This window comes from Arachis ipaensis, chromosome B10 (assembly GCF_000816755.2).
Source record: "Arachis ipaensis cultivar K30076 chromosome B10, Araip1.1, whole genome shotgun sequence".
Lineage (NCBI taxonomy): Eukaryota > Viridiplantae > Streptophyta > Magnoliopsida > Fabales > Fabaceae > Arachis > Arachis ipaensis.
The window spans coordinates 50,965,148-50,978,683 of NC_029794.2; the positions used below are offsets into that span (position 1 = coordinate 50,965,148).

The following is a 13,536-nucleotide window of genomic DNA, read 5'->3' on the forward strand; positions in this document are numbered from 1 at the left end:
TCTTTCTTAATCATTTAATTGATTTGCTTGTTCAAGGTTTTCAATATTTCAAACATTTCATAAAATGTCCTAGATGAAAACTTCAATTAAACAAATTCAAATGCAATTGAGCAACAATAGTTATGCTAGCCTTCCAATACTTATATGCTCATGCTAGATTCTTCTATAATTACCTTGTTTGTTTATGATCATGATACTTAATTACTTTGATTCACAAAATTCAAGATGGTAGTTATAATGTCATAGCAACATGTTACAATTCAAATATCAAGCTATGCTTTTTCAAAAAGAAGAACACACATGCATATAAAAGAAATGAAAGACAATCATGCAATTGAAAGTATAGAAGATAAATAAAAGGAAAAGGAACTTAACCACCTTGTAGATCTTCATGTTTATTGTTGTCATTTTTCTCTTACTCCTTTCTTTTCCAACACCAAACTTAGAATAATTGCTTATCTTCAAGCAACAAATAAAATAGTGGTGATGGAATTTATGATTAATCATGAATGTCTTCAAGAAGAGATGTAAGTAATGCATGTATTTAAGCAAGCAAAAATTAAAGATGACAATCAAGGCACAAAGATAAGAGACAATATGATTGCATTAATAAGTGAGTTGTGCATGGTACCATGCATGAAAGGTAAGTGGCAACACCAAACTTAGTGTGACACTTTCATTTTAGAATGATGCAAGTACCCACTAAAGATTGAAGATCAAATTGTTGCATGCAACACCAAACTTAGAATGCAATCATATGCCAAATTATTGAAAGTAAACTAAGCAAGAAAGAAAATGTTACCAACGGTTGGGTTGCCTCCCAACAAGCGCTCTTTTAATTTCATTAGCTTGACATGTTGGTTCTTGAATTTTCTTCCTCTTCTTCCAATTGGTTAAGAGAAAGGACTTCAAGGGAGAAGAAGAGAAAATTGATGCCCCTTGATTTGATTGCCTCCTAACAAGCCTTCTTTTGTTGTTATTAGCTTGATTCCTCTTGCTTGTTGGGGTGGGGGTTGGATTGCTTTTTGTTGACCTTCTCTTTTTCATGAATGTTGTCTTTTGTTTCTTGGTCACAACCCTTCTTTGAGTGTTTTTATTAATTGCCTTCACTTCCTTGATTTCAAGACTTAGGTGTTGTGTGATGGTTGGAGTGTCCTCTTCATCAAGAACCTCTTGGATTGATGGTTCAATTAAATCATCCTCCATGCAATTCTCCACTTCCTTAGAGTGTGGACTCCCTTGATTGTTTTCCTCCCTTACAATCTCCTTCTTCATTGGGATTTCACTTGGCATAAGGGCCTCTTTTTCTTGCTCTTCCAATTCCTCCTTTACAAATTGGTTTTCATCCTCAATGCTTGGCAATCCTAAGTGTTTCCTTATTTGCTCTAAGTGCCTATCCATCTTCTTGAAGAGGATTTCTTGTTCTTTCCAAGATTGTTCTTGTCTTTCCAAGAGTTGTCTATTTCTCTCTTGAGTTTCTAATGTACTTTGAAGGCATTGTTCTATTTGTAGCAAGAGAGGAGAAGGTTGGGGTGAATTTTGTGGACTTGTGAATGTTGTGGTGAAGTGTTGTTGAGGGATATAGAAGGAGTTTTGTTAGTTGTAAAATGAATTTTGTGGTTGGTGAAATGAGTTGTATGGATTTTGGAAAAAACTTTGTGTAGAGGCATACTCAAGTGATGAAGAGTTTTGACATGAAAAATCATGAAGTGAGGTTGTGCAATCTTGCATGAGTGTATATGAGGGACAATCAAGTGATGATGGTTCTTGATGGATGGGATAGGAAACATTGAATTCTCTTTGGTTTTGTCTTTTCCAACCACAATTTGGATAGTTGTTCCATTCATAGGAGTATGAATCATTTTGAGACCTTGGCAAGTATCCCATTTGGTTTGATTGCTCAAACTCCATCATTCCTTGTTCTTGATCTCCCCAACCACAATTAGTATGGTAACTTGAATCATTTTGTGGTGGTGGAAAATACCCCATGTAACTTGCTTGATCATTGTGTGACCTTGGGGCATGTCCCATTTGGGTTGATTGCTCATTATCCATCATTTCATGTTGATATTCCCATCCACCATGAGGATAATAACATGAATCATTTTGTGGTGGTGGGCAATATCCCATGTAATATGATTGATCAACATGTGAGGTAAACTCCATTTTAATTGAAAAATATTGTATCAAACACAACTACCAAGAGAAATTGAAATTCCTTGTGTCACAACTAAAGAATTCTTAGTGAGGCAATAACACAAACACCTTACTAGTAATAACAAAAGAGAAATAAAAAAAAAGGCAAAGTAAATGACAAAAAAAAAACGAAAGAATAAAAAAAATGCCTAATCTAGATAATCAATCAACCAGTAGTTTGTTAATCACAATTAATCCCCGGCAACGGCGCCAAAAACTTGATACGGAAAAATTAGAATTTCACGTATAACTACCGGCAAGTATACCGGGTCGTATCAAGTAGTAAAACTCACTTAGAGTGAGGTTGATCCCACGAGGATTAATGGATTAAGCAAGCAATAGTTGATTAATTATTCTAGTTAGACTATTCAAGTTTGAGTGATAAGCAACAAGAAATGTAAATGACTTGAAATTAAATAAAAGCAATAAAGTGTAAGGAAAGTAAATGACAAGAAATTAAAGTGCTAAAAATTAAAGTGCAAAAATGTAAATTGCAAAGAATGGAAAGTACAAGAAAATAAAGTGCAAGAAAGTAAAGTGCAAGAAAGTAAATGACTAGAAAGTAAAACCAAGTGAAGTATTTCTACAAACACTTGGAATGCATAAATGTGCAAAAGTAAATAAAGCCATAAAAGTGCATGAGTAAATGACAAGAATTTAAAGAGAACAATTAAATGACAAGAATTAAAGACAAGAAGTAAAGAACAAGAATTAAGAATGAAATTAACTTTGGGATAAAGAGATATTTCATTCTCAAGATCAACAATTCTCATCTCCACTTCAATCATGTAATCATTGATCTCTTGGCAAATCTTAAGTAATCAAACCCCAATCTATTGGTGATTTGATTTCTCTTAACTTGATCAATTGCCAATCTCTTGATCTAATTGCTCATGAGAAGAGATAAAGAATGGTCTCTAATTTAGAGCCACACAACCCTCAAGATTTCAATTCAAAGTGATTACATCTCACATATCAAGCTAAGAATTATCAATCAAGAGAGTTGTGAGAGAAGAGCCTCAAACTAAATTCTATGACTCCTTTCTCAAGTTCATCATAGAATTCAAATAGATCTAATCCCTCTCTCGATAGTAATTAGATCTTTGAAGCACAAAGACTCTCTCTAAAGAAGCAATGAAAGAAGAATTGAAGATGAAGAATGAAAATAAATCAACCCATTAAATTGCAATAGAGCTCTCTTTCCCAAATGTTAGAAATTAGAAACTCATAGCAAAATATTTACAAAAGTGTGTATGAAAGAAAATTGAAGAAGAGAAGAGAATGAGAATGAAAGGGGAGTGGAGTCACCTCCACCCCTCCATGGCTTGTGTCAAATGATGAAGCTAAGGTCCTATTTATAAGTTCTCTAAATTACAAATTCAAATAAAATTAAAATAAAATGCAAATTTCCTAATTACTTCTAGATGATTCTTGTGGCCTTGATTGATTGTTAATTGTGGCTTGACTTGGGCTTGTGAACTTTTAATTCCCTTCATAGAAGCTTGAAATATTGAAGAATAAATGAAGGGATTGGAGTATTTGGAAGTGGCCCAATGTAGAGTGTCATTGAAGTGGCATTTTGGGCTTGTGAAGGTTTGGGAAACCTTGCTCGCTGAATGATTGGTCTATTTGGGTCCCCAAAATGAATGCCAACTATAGATTATTATATATCATTGAAAATCCTTGGATCTCAGCTCTCTAACGCCGCTGGAATCATGTCATTTGGACTTCTCTAGCCCAAGTTATGCTCTTTTGAAGGTGAAGAGGTCAGTCTGGCGAAATGCAGGGACTTGTTTTATGCTGAAATTGTGAAGCTAGATGAATAGCAATTTGTCCCCTCAAATCAGTGTCCACTATAGAGTATTATATATGGTTAGAAATTTCTGGAAGTCTACTTTCCAATGGCACTGAGATCACCTCATTTGGAGCTTTGTAACTCGAGTTATTCTTGTTAGAGTGTGAAGAGGTCAGGATTGCAAATCCTCTTTACTTCTCTTTGAGTTTGTTTCCAACTCTTTTGCCACCTTGGGAGTGTGCTTCCTTTATTAGTGCTTTTATTGCTTCTTTTTCTATCATTTTCTATAAAATTCATTAACTCAAGCAATCAAAGCAATATTCAATTTAATCACCAAAACACTCCCATAATTAAGCATTATGAAATGATTTTTATATGAAAAAGTATAGAAAAACATAACATGATGCACAGTCATCACAATGGCTGAAAAACTCACAAAATTGCTCCTTTATTTCAAAGAAAGTGAATGAAATTAAGCTAAAACTAACTAAACTAACTAGTTAAAATGGTAAATATGCGAATGCACCACAACACCAAACTTAAAATATTGCTTGTCCTCAAGCAAGAGAGAAAAAGATTTGATAACAGACTTTAAGATGCAAAAATATCTTAACAGAAAGGAACTTCTTCTAAGAACTCTATCATCCTTAATTGTGTAGTCATTTGTTCAATGCAAATGATCAAAGCTAATTCACTTCTTTATCAAAATGCTTGCTTTAGTATTAGACTAGCTAGCTTTATTAGACTCCTTTTTTCACACCTTTTTACATTCTCCATCCTTTTTTCAGTTTTCTTTGCTTCAATTGAGATAAAAATCTTGTCTTAAGGCGGCTCTTTAACATAAGCTTTCAATCAACAATCCCAAACCAGTTGGTTTAAGTTGTTAAGTGTTGAAACACTCTTAAAGATTTACTAGCTCAAGCCTCTCTCCTTAACACATTCAATCACAGGCATATAACTTTGAGATTTTATTTGGATAGTGGTGTCCTGCACCTCTTTGGGTTGCTAAATGTTCTGTTATGGAGCTACTCTTGAACGGGGGATTTCAATCGATAATCCCGAGTTAGTTAACTCAAGTTATCGGGTGATGAAGCACCCCTCGGATTTACTAGCCCAAGTATATCCCCTAACATCAATCACCACAGACACATATCCAAATTTGGTCATTGATGCCTAGCTTTTCATTTTCTCTTTTTTTTTTTTATTTGGAGTCTTGTAACCCTCGACCAACTAGTCTTGTATAAGCAAGAATTTCCTGATTTCTTGAGCCTTGATTTATTTACAAAGAAGGCATGTATACTAGCACTTTTTATAGGATAACTTTATTCTTTCTAGGCTAGATTTCTCTCTGTTCTTGTTCAAATCTCATCTTTTATTCAATTATCAAACAAAAGGACTTAGGACAAACATACATTTCAAACATGATGTACGTATGAAAATGCATAACATAAACATGAAAATGCATAAAAGAGAAATTTTAGAAGGTATGTCATGTTTCAGACATACATCTTCTTTATTTATTGAAATACTGAAAGAAACTTCACCACCTTTAAGCTTTGGGTTCCTTTCCTTTGCTTGATTCTCCTTGCTTTCCTTTGCCTTTTGGATCTTGCCTTTTCTTGCTTCTTATTTCTCCTTGTTGTTTTGTTGTTGATTACTCCTCTATTTTCTTCCATATCCCTGAACTTACCATCCTCTCCTTTAGCCTTTGAACATTAAATTTCACCCTTGCAATTTCCTGCTCTTCTAATACCTTTTGTGCTTCATTGAATGTTTGGAGTTTTGGGTTGAGCACTGGGAGTGTTCCACAAAGGTAGCTGACTTTTTCTTGGGTGCACATATCATAATCAATTCTGTCTCTGTGTCTAGCCTCTTTAAACATTCTATTTTCATTGAATTCTCTGTAAAGCTTGTCTGTTCTGTCATCTATTCTTTGAAGAAGTTCCCTTTGTTGAGCTTGCTCTTTCCTCAACTGAAACTGTTCTTGTATTACTTTATTCATGGATCTTTCATATTCAGCAGTTGAGTTGTTGATGGCTTCATACATTTTAGTATATTGCTTTTGTTGTAGTTCCATCATGTGCGTTTGATATTCCCTCTGCTGATCCATCCATTGAGCTTGTGTTCCTCTTTGTTGATTCATCAATTGCTAGAGCTCCCTTTGTTGTTGAGCTTGTTCATCTTGGCTTCTTTGAATTTGTGAGTATTGCCCAGAGATTCCTTCTAATGCGGCTTGGAGTTGGTTCATGCTCAATGCACTTGGCTCTTCTCTATCTTCTTGTTGTTCCCTTTCTTCTTGCTCCTCCCCTTGTCTTGCTTCTTTCCTCCTCTTTCTTCTTGCTAAAGGCTGCCTCTCTAATTGGACCATGGTGACATGCTCCATCAATCTTTTGGTGATAGGCTTCCCAGGGGAGATTATTTCTGTGTCATCAAATTCTTTAAGTGGTACTCCAGCCTCCTCACACAAACGCAAGATAGATGTGGGAGAAACCATAGCCAAGAACATTTTGAACATAGCTGAAGGTGTTCAAAAAGACTTGATACGTGAAAATTTAAATATTAACGCGCAACCAGCAAGTATATCGGGTCGTATCAAGTAATAAAACTCACTAAGAGTGAGGTCAATCCTCGGAGATTGGTGGATTAAGAAACTTTAGTTAAGTGGTATATTTAGTCAAGCAAACATGGTTTTGATTTCATGAGATTTGTGATTTTTGAACATAATTGCAAAAATTTAAATGGCAAGGAATTTAAAGAACTAAAGTAATGGAAGCAAATTAAATGACTAAAAGTAAATGACGGAAACTTAAATTTCAAGAAACTTAAATGACATTAAAGATAAATCGCAAGAAAGTAAAGATTGCAGAATTTTAAAGAGCAGAAGAGTAAATTGCAAGAAATAGAGAAACAGGATGTAAATGGCAAGAATGATAAATTGCAAGAATGTAGAAGGGAATTGGGTAGTGGGTATTGATGAGCGGATAATTTATACGCTTTTTGGCATTGTTTTTAGTATGTTTTTAGTATATTTTAATTAGTTTTTATTATATTTTTATTAGTTTTTAAATAAAAATCACTCTTCTGGACTTTACTATGAGTTTGTGTATTTTTCTGTAATTTCAGGTATTTTCTGGCTGAAATTGAGGGACCTGAGCAAAAATCTGATTCAGAGGCTGAAAAAGAACTACAGATGCTGTTGGATTCTGACCTCCCTGCACTTAAAGTGAATTTTCTGGAGCTACAGATGCCCAATTGGCGCGCTCTCAATTGCGTTGGAAAGTAGACATCCTGGGCTTTCCAGCAATATATAATAGTCTATACTTTGACTGAGATTTGATGGCCCAAACAGGCGTTCCAAGTCAGCTCAAGAATTCTGGCGTTTAACTCCAAAATTGGCACAAAAGCTGGAGTTAAACGCCCAAACTGGCACAAAAGCTGGCGTTTAACTCCAAGAAAAGTCTCTTCACATGAAAGCTTCAATGCTCAGCCCAAGCACACACCAAGTGGGCCCGGAAGAAGATTTATGCATTAATTACCTATTTCTGTAACCCTAGGCTACTAGTTTTCTATAAATAGGACCCTTTGCTATTGTTTTTCATCCTTTACTCATACTTTGATAGACCTTTTCACGTTTGGAGGCTGGCCTCACGGCCATGCCTAGACCTTGTTCTAGTGTATTTTCAACGGTGGAGTTTCTATACACCATAGATTAAGGTGTGGAGCTCTGCTGTTCTTCATGAATTAATACAAGTACTATTGTTTCTCTATTCAACTCAAGTCTATTTCTTCTCCAAGATATTCATTCGCACCCAAGAACATGACGGTGATGCCCAATATAAAGCTTGCCATGGAAAGGAGTATGAATGATTGGAAGAAGGCAACAGGAAAGCAGAGGTTCAAGGGGAACAAAGCATCTTCATACGCTTATCTGAAATCCACCAATGAATTACATAAGTATCTCTATCTTTATTTTATGTTTATTTTCATCACCTTAAACTCCATAACCATTTGAATCCGCCTGACTGAGATTTACAAGATGACCATAGCTTGCTTCAAGCCGACAATCTCCGTGGGATCGACCCTTACTCACGTAAGGTTTATTACTTGGACGACCCAGTGCACTTGCTGGTTAGTTATGCGGAATTGTGACAAAGTGTGATTCACGTTTGAGAGCTCCAAGTCTTTGGCGCCATTGTTGATGATCACAATTTCGTGCACCAGGTATTCAAAGAACTAAAGAACAAAAGAGATGAGAATTAATGATGGAGAGATCATTAGGGATTAGAGATGTAAATTGTCATGAATTGATGTTACTCAATTCCTTCTCAATCATGGGTATAGATCCATGGCGAATTGTGAATAATTGAATCCCAATCTCTTGGCAATTCAATTTCTCTTTAACATAATCAATTGCCACTCTCGTGATCTAATTGGTCATGAGAAGAGGTGAAGTTCAATTTCTAATCCAAGGCCACACAATTTCCAGGATCTCAACTAAGGGAGGTTACATCTCACATACCAACCCAAAGTGTATTGATCAAAGAAATCATGAAAGGATGAACTCTAAACTGAGTTACATGGCTCCTTTCTCAAGTTCACCATATAATTCATGTAGATTCAATCCTTCTCTCGAATGTAGTTGAATCTTTGAAGAACAAGAGTTTTTTCTTGGATGAACCACTTGAATTGAGAAGGAAAAGAAGAATTATCAACCCATTCAAATAAACAGAGCTCCTCCCCCTAATGAAGGTGGGGTTTAGTGAATCATAGCTCTAAATTCAACAATAAATGTAAAAGTTAAAAATTAAACTAAGTGTAGAGAAGAATCAAGAAGAAGAAGAAGAAGTATTCCTTTAAAACTGAAATTCAAAGTTGCAAGAAAAACAAAATAGAAGACGGGTGAGATGCAGTAAAAAAATAAAAATGCTAGTGTAATAGTAAAAGTGTCTAAAAAGTAAAAGTAAAAATAATCCTCCTAAAGTACAAACTCCTTCTCTATTTATACTAGTCCTAAGACTCATTTGGAGATCTTCAATTGGGTTAGCAATGTGGGCTTTATCCTTGTTGAATATTAGCTCAATGGAGGACGTGTTGCTAAACAGAGGAAACAGAGCTCATTCTTCTCGCTTCTCGCTTCTGGCCCAATGGTTTGGCGTTACTGGCAAACACGCCAGCTTTATGCACGTTGGCAACATGCCCAAGAATTTTCTGTGCTGGGAACTTGGTGCTTGGGCGTTGCCAGCCCAAGTTGTTGCCAAACACTTGGCCCTTTCTGCCTTTTTGAACTCAGTTTTGATGCCCAAAGTTGCCTCTGGTTTGAGCTTCAATTTCGTGCTCCACTATAGACTATGATATATGGTTGGAAAGCTCTTGATGTCTACTTTCCAACGCAACTGGAAGCATCTCAATTGAATTTCTGTAGCTCAAGTTATGTTCCATTGAAGAAGACATGGTCAGGCTGCCTGGCGTTGTTGCCCAAGTTGTTGGCAAAACACGCCAGCAACAACGCCCTTAGTCTCTGAGGCTCTAAATAAAGCAAGATTTTGAGTCTTCAAATGAACTCAAATCTTATACTCTGATATATGGTTGGAAAGCTCTTGATGTCTACTTTCCAATGCCACTGAAATCACCTCATTTGGAGTTTTCTAGCTCAAGATATGCTCCTTTGAAGAGAGCAAGGTCAGGCTGCCTGGCGTTGTTGCCCAAGTTGTTGGCAAAACATGCCAGCAACAACGCCCATCCTTCTTCTCTGGTAGCTTCCTGGCGTTGTTGCCCAAGTTGTTGGCAAAACACGCCAACAACAACGCGCATCCTTCCTGAACACACACTTGCACGTTGCCAACTTAGTTTCCAAGTTGCCAACTTGCTTGTTCTTCCTTGCTCCAGGCACACACATTGGCGTTGCCAACTTGGTTTCCAAGTTGCCAATTGCTTCATCACCTCAACTCCAAAATGTGCCCAAAATTCCTCTCTTCTTCTTTTTAGCTTATTTTGTGCTCTTTTGCTTCTTTTTCTTCTTATTTCCTACAAAATTTATAAAATTGAAAGATCAAGGAAATATACCATTTAAGCACAAAAGAATGCAATAATTAAGCACTAATTATAAATTTCTTGTATGAAAAAACATAGAAAAACATGACATGGTGACATGTCATCAGTGACCAGATAAGGGAAGGGGAGAGTACCTCTGACATGGACCCTGGCCATATAGTGCCGGATGAATCGTGGCAGATATAGGTCCTTACCCTCCAGTACACACCAGAAAAGGGTGATCATAGTAGCAGGCAGCTCTATCTCATGAGTTCTCAGCATAACGAAGTTGCTCAGGATCTGGTGCCAGAGCCGAGCCTCATCATTCAGATACATCAGCTTGATTCCCTTAGGCATTGTTATGTTCTTTCCCATGACCCATGTGACAGTAGGATCAAGGGCTATCTACTACTTGACAACATCCCAGTCAAAGCGTATAAACCTCATATCCTCTTCAGCCTTTTGGTAACCGTCAGGCTGATCTGACTTAGGCTGAAGGCGGAGGATGTCCTCAATAACTTCCTCAGTGACCAGTATTTGTTTCCCTCTGAGGTGCACTACATCCAGGGAAGTCTTGAAATAGTTGCAGTAAAACTCTCTAACCCAGGAAGCATTGACCACTATCAGGTTTCTCTCCAAAAAGAACCAGCCTCTCTGTTTTATCTGATCGGAGGTGTACTGCTGTAGTTCTTCTGGAATTTTTAGAGTTCTCTCCAGGTATAGGTTCTGGAGGTGGCAGACACTGGATACTTCAGCTCACAGTATCTGTTTGCAAATTTGACCGGATCATTGGCAGTGAGGAGCTGGTCAGCCTTCTCCTACGGGGTAAAGTGCTTTTCCCGCCAGGAGTCATCATGCATAATATCCAGGATAGACATAGATGATTCACCTCTTTTCCTTTTACCAGTGGTTGCCTTGCCTTTTCCTTTTCTTTGAGGGTCAGACATCCTGAAAAGCAGAAATTCCAGGATATAAATGAAGAACAGAGCAGGAAAATAAGTAGGCAAATAGAATAATGGCAATATAAGCACATAGTGGCAAAAGAGTAGTAGAATTATGAAATGAGTTAAGTAAATGTGTATTATGGATTGTATTTGAGTTAGAAATCTAAGAAGAAAAAATCATAATCCAAAATGTAATATAAGTAGAATTCATGTTAATTAGGAAAAACTATAATCATGCTTTGAGTTAGAAGGTTAAAGTAAATAGTTAAAAACCAAAAAGAGAAGTTTGAAATTTAGATCGGTTAGTATTGAGAAAGAGGTTAGAAAGTGCAAATCAGTGAGTGAGTAAAAAGAAAGTCAGAGTAAGTGGCATGATGATCGGTTTCTCAGTAACAAGAATTTCACAATTATAAGCAACAGTCAACTCATATTCAAGCAAGAAAATCAGGTTGATGATGATTCATATAGATATGGAAATAGCAAAAATTGAAATCGAATCATCAAAAGTGCAATTTATTAACCAGGAAATCGAAAAGAATAAGAATGCTGGCCCGGGCATTCAAGGATTGGTTTGGTAAAAGCTAAGTAATGGAAAATTCAAAGTTGCCAAAACCAATGCATGAATGAGAAGAAAACAATTTGCAGAAAATTGGGCAGCATTCCGGCTAAAATTGGATGTTCCCGGGTAATAAACAGCAAGCAGAATAGTTCATATAAGGTAAAATAAGGCTGCAAATACACATAAGTAATGTGAACATGGAAGAGCAATGGAACAGCAGCATGAAACAGTGAAGAACGTCATATGAACAGTATTAACATCACAGCAACATTAGAATTGTAAAAATTATAAAACAAGTAGCAAGAACAGCGCAATTAACAGGCCTAAATCCACTAACCACATCCTAGCTATCTAACCACCTAGAATCCACTACAAATGTGCATCTCTAACTAGCCTAATTTGAACATAATTAGAAAAAATATGCAACTAACTACGAATGAAAGAAAAAATGGCGTTCGGCGGAACCTGGTAGGCGTATGAACTAAGGTAGGGATCAGAGAGATGGCGGTGGCGGAGTGGTGGTGCGGGGAGAGGGCACGGCGGCACGGCGGTGGGACAGGGTGGTGCGGTAGTGGGCGGCTGTTCGCGGTGGCAGGGGGGTTTCGGGTAGGGTTAACGGTGGAGGGAGGTGGTTTAAGAAGAATGGGGGTAAGGGTGGTGGTGGTGGGAGGCGCGGCGGTGATGGCGCGGTGGTGGTGGCTTGGCCGCGGGGGGGCGCGATGGGGTAGGGTTTCGCGTGACTGGGGTTAGTCAATTCAAATCCACGCGAACACGTAGGGCACGCGATCGCGTGATTGGGGTGAAATGGGGTTGACGCGGTCGCGTGGTTGACGCGATCGCATGGGATGGGTAAAAGATGAATGATGCAGTCGCGTGCATCGCTGAAAATTGTGCTAAACGCACAATTCCAGCGTTATTTCAGCGCAACTCTCTGTCCCATTTAGGGGGCCTGATGAGCGGATAATTTATAAGCTTTTTGGCATTGTTTTTAGTATGTTTTTAGTAGGATCTAGTTACTTTTAGGGATGTTTTCATTAGTTTTTATGTTAAATTCACATTTCTGGACTTTACTATGAGTTTGGTGTTTTTCTGTGATTTCAGGTATTTTCTGGCTGAAATTGAGGGACTTGAGCAGAAATCAGATTCAGAGGTTGAAGAAGGACTGCTGATGTTGTTGGATTCTGACCTCCCTGCACTCAAAGTGAATTTTCTGGAGCTAAAGAACTCAAAATTGCGCGCTTCCAATTGCGTTGGAAAGTAGACATCCAGGGCTTTCCAGCAATATATAATAGTCCATACTTTGGCCAAGAATAGATGACGTAAAATGGCGTTCAACGCCAGCTCTCTGCCCAATTCTGGCGTCCAGCGCAAGAAAAGGATCCAAAACCAGAGTTGAACGCCCAAACTGGCACAAATACTGGCGTTCAACTCCACAAATGGCCTCTGCACGTGCAACACTCAGGCTCAGCCCAAACACACACCAAGTGGGTCCCGGAAGTGGATTTATGCATCAATTACTTACTCATGTAAACCCTAGTAGCTAGTTTATTATAAATAGGACCTTTTACCATTGTATTTGGCATCCTGGATTGTATTCTGATCCTGTGATCACGTTTTAGGGGGCTGGCCATCTCGGCCATGCCTGGACCTTCACTTATGTATTTTCAACGGTAGAGTTTCTACACTCCATAGATTAAGGTGTGGAGCTCTGCTAGTAAGACTGATTGGATAAAGATAGCAGGAAAGCAGAGGTTCAGAGGAGCGAAGGCATCTCCATTCGCTTATCTGAAATTCTCACCAACGAATTACATAAGTATTTCTATCCCTATTTTATTATATTAAATTCGAAAACACCATTATCAATTTATATCTGCCTAACTGAGATTTGCAAGGTGACCATAGCTTGCTTCATACCAACAATCTCCGTGGGATTCTGATGAGATATTTTGATGAGAAACGAATTTCTACCAAAACACCCAAAACTAACCGGCAAGTGTACCGGGTCGTATCAA

The 13,536-nt window shown here is 37.7% G+C and overlaps 1 long non-coding RNA gene across 1 annotated transcript in view; it reads left to right on the top strand.

The window, feature by feature from the left end:
- LOC110267696 overlaps window positions 1,276-13,536 on the top strand; it is a 21,962-nt gene continuing 9,701 nt past the window's right edge. The window contains exons 1-2 of the long non-coding RNA XR_002355578.1: window positions 1,276-1,436; window positions 13,065-13,067. This is a non-coding gene — a long non-coding RNA (uncharacterized LOC110267696). The remainder of the gene's footprint in view (window positions 1,437-13,064; window positions 13,068-13,536) is intronic.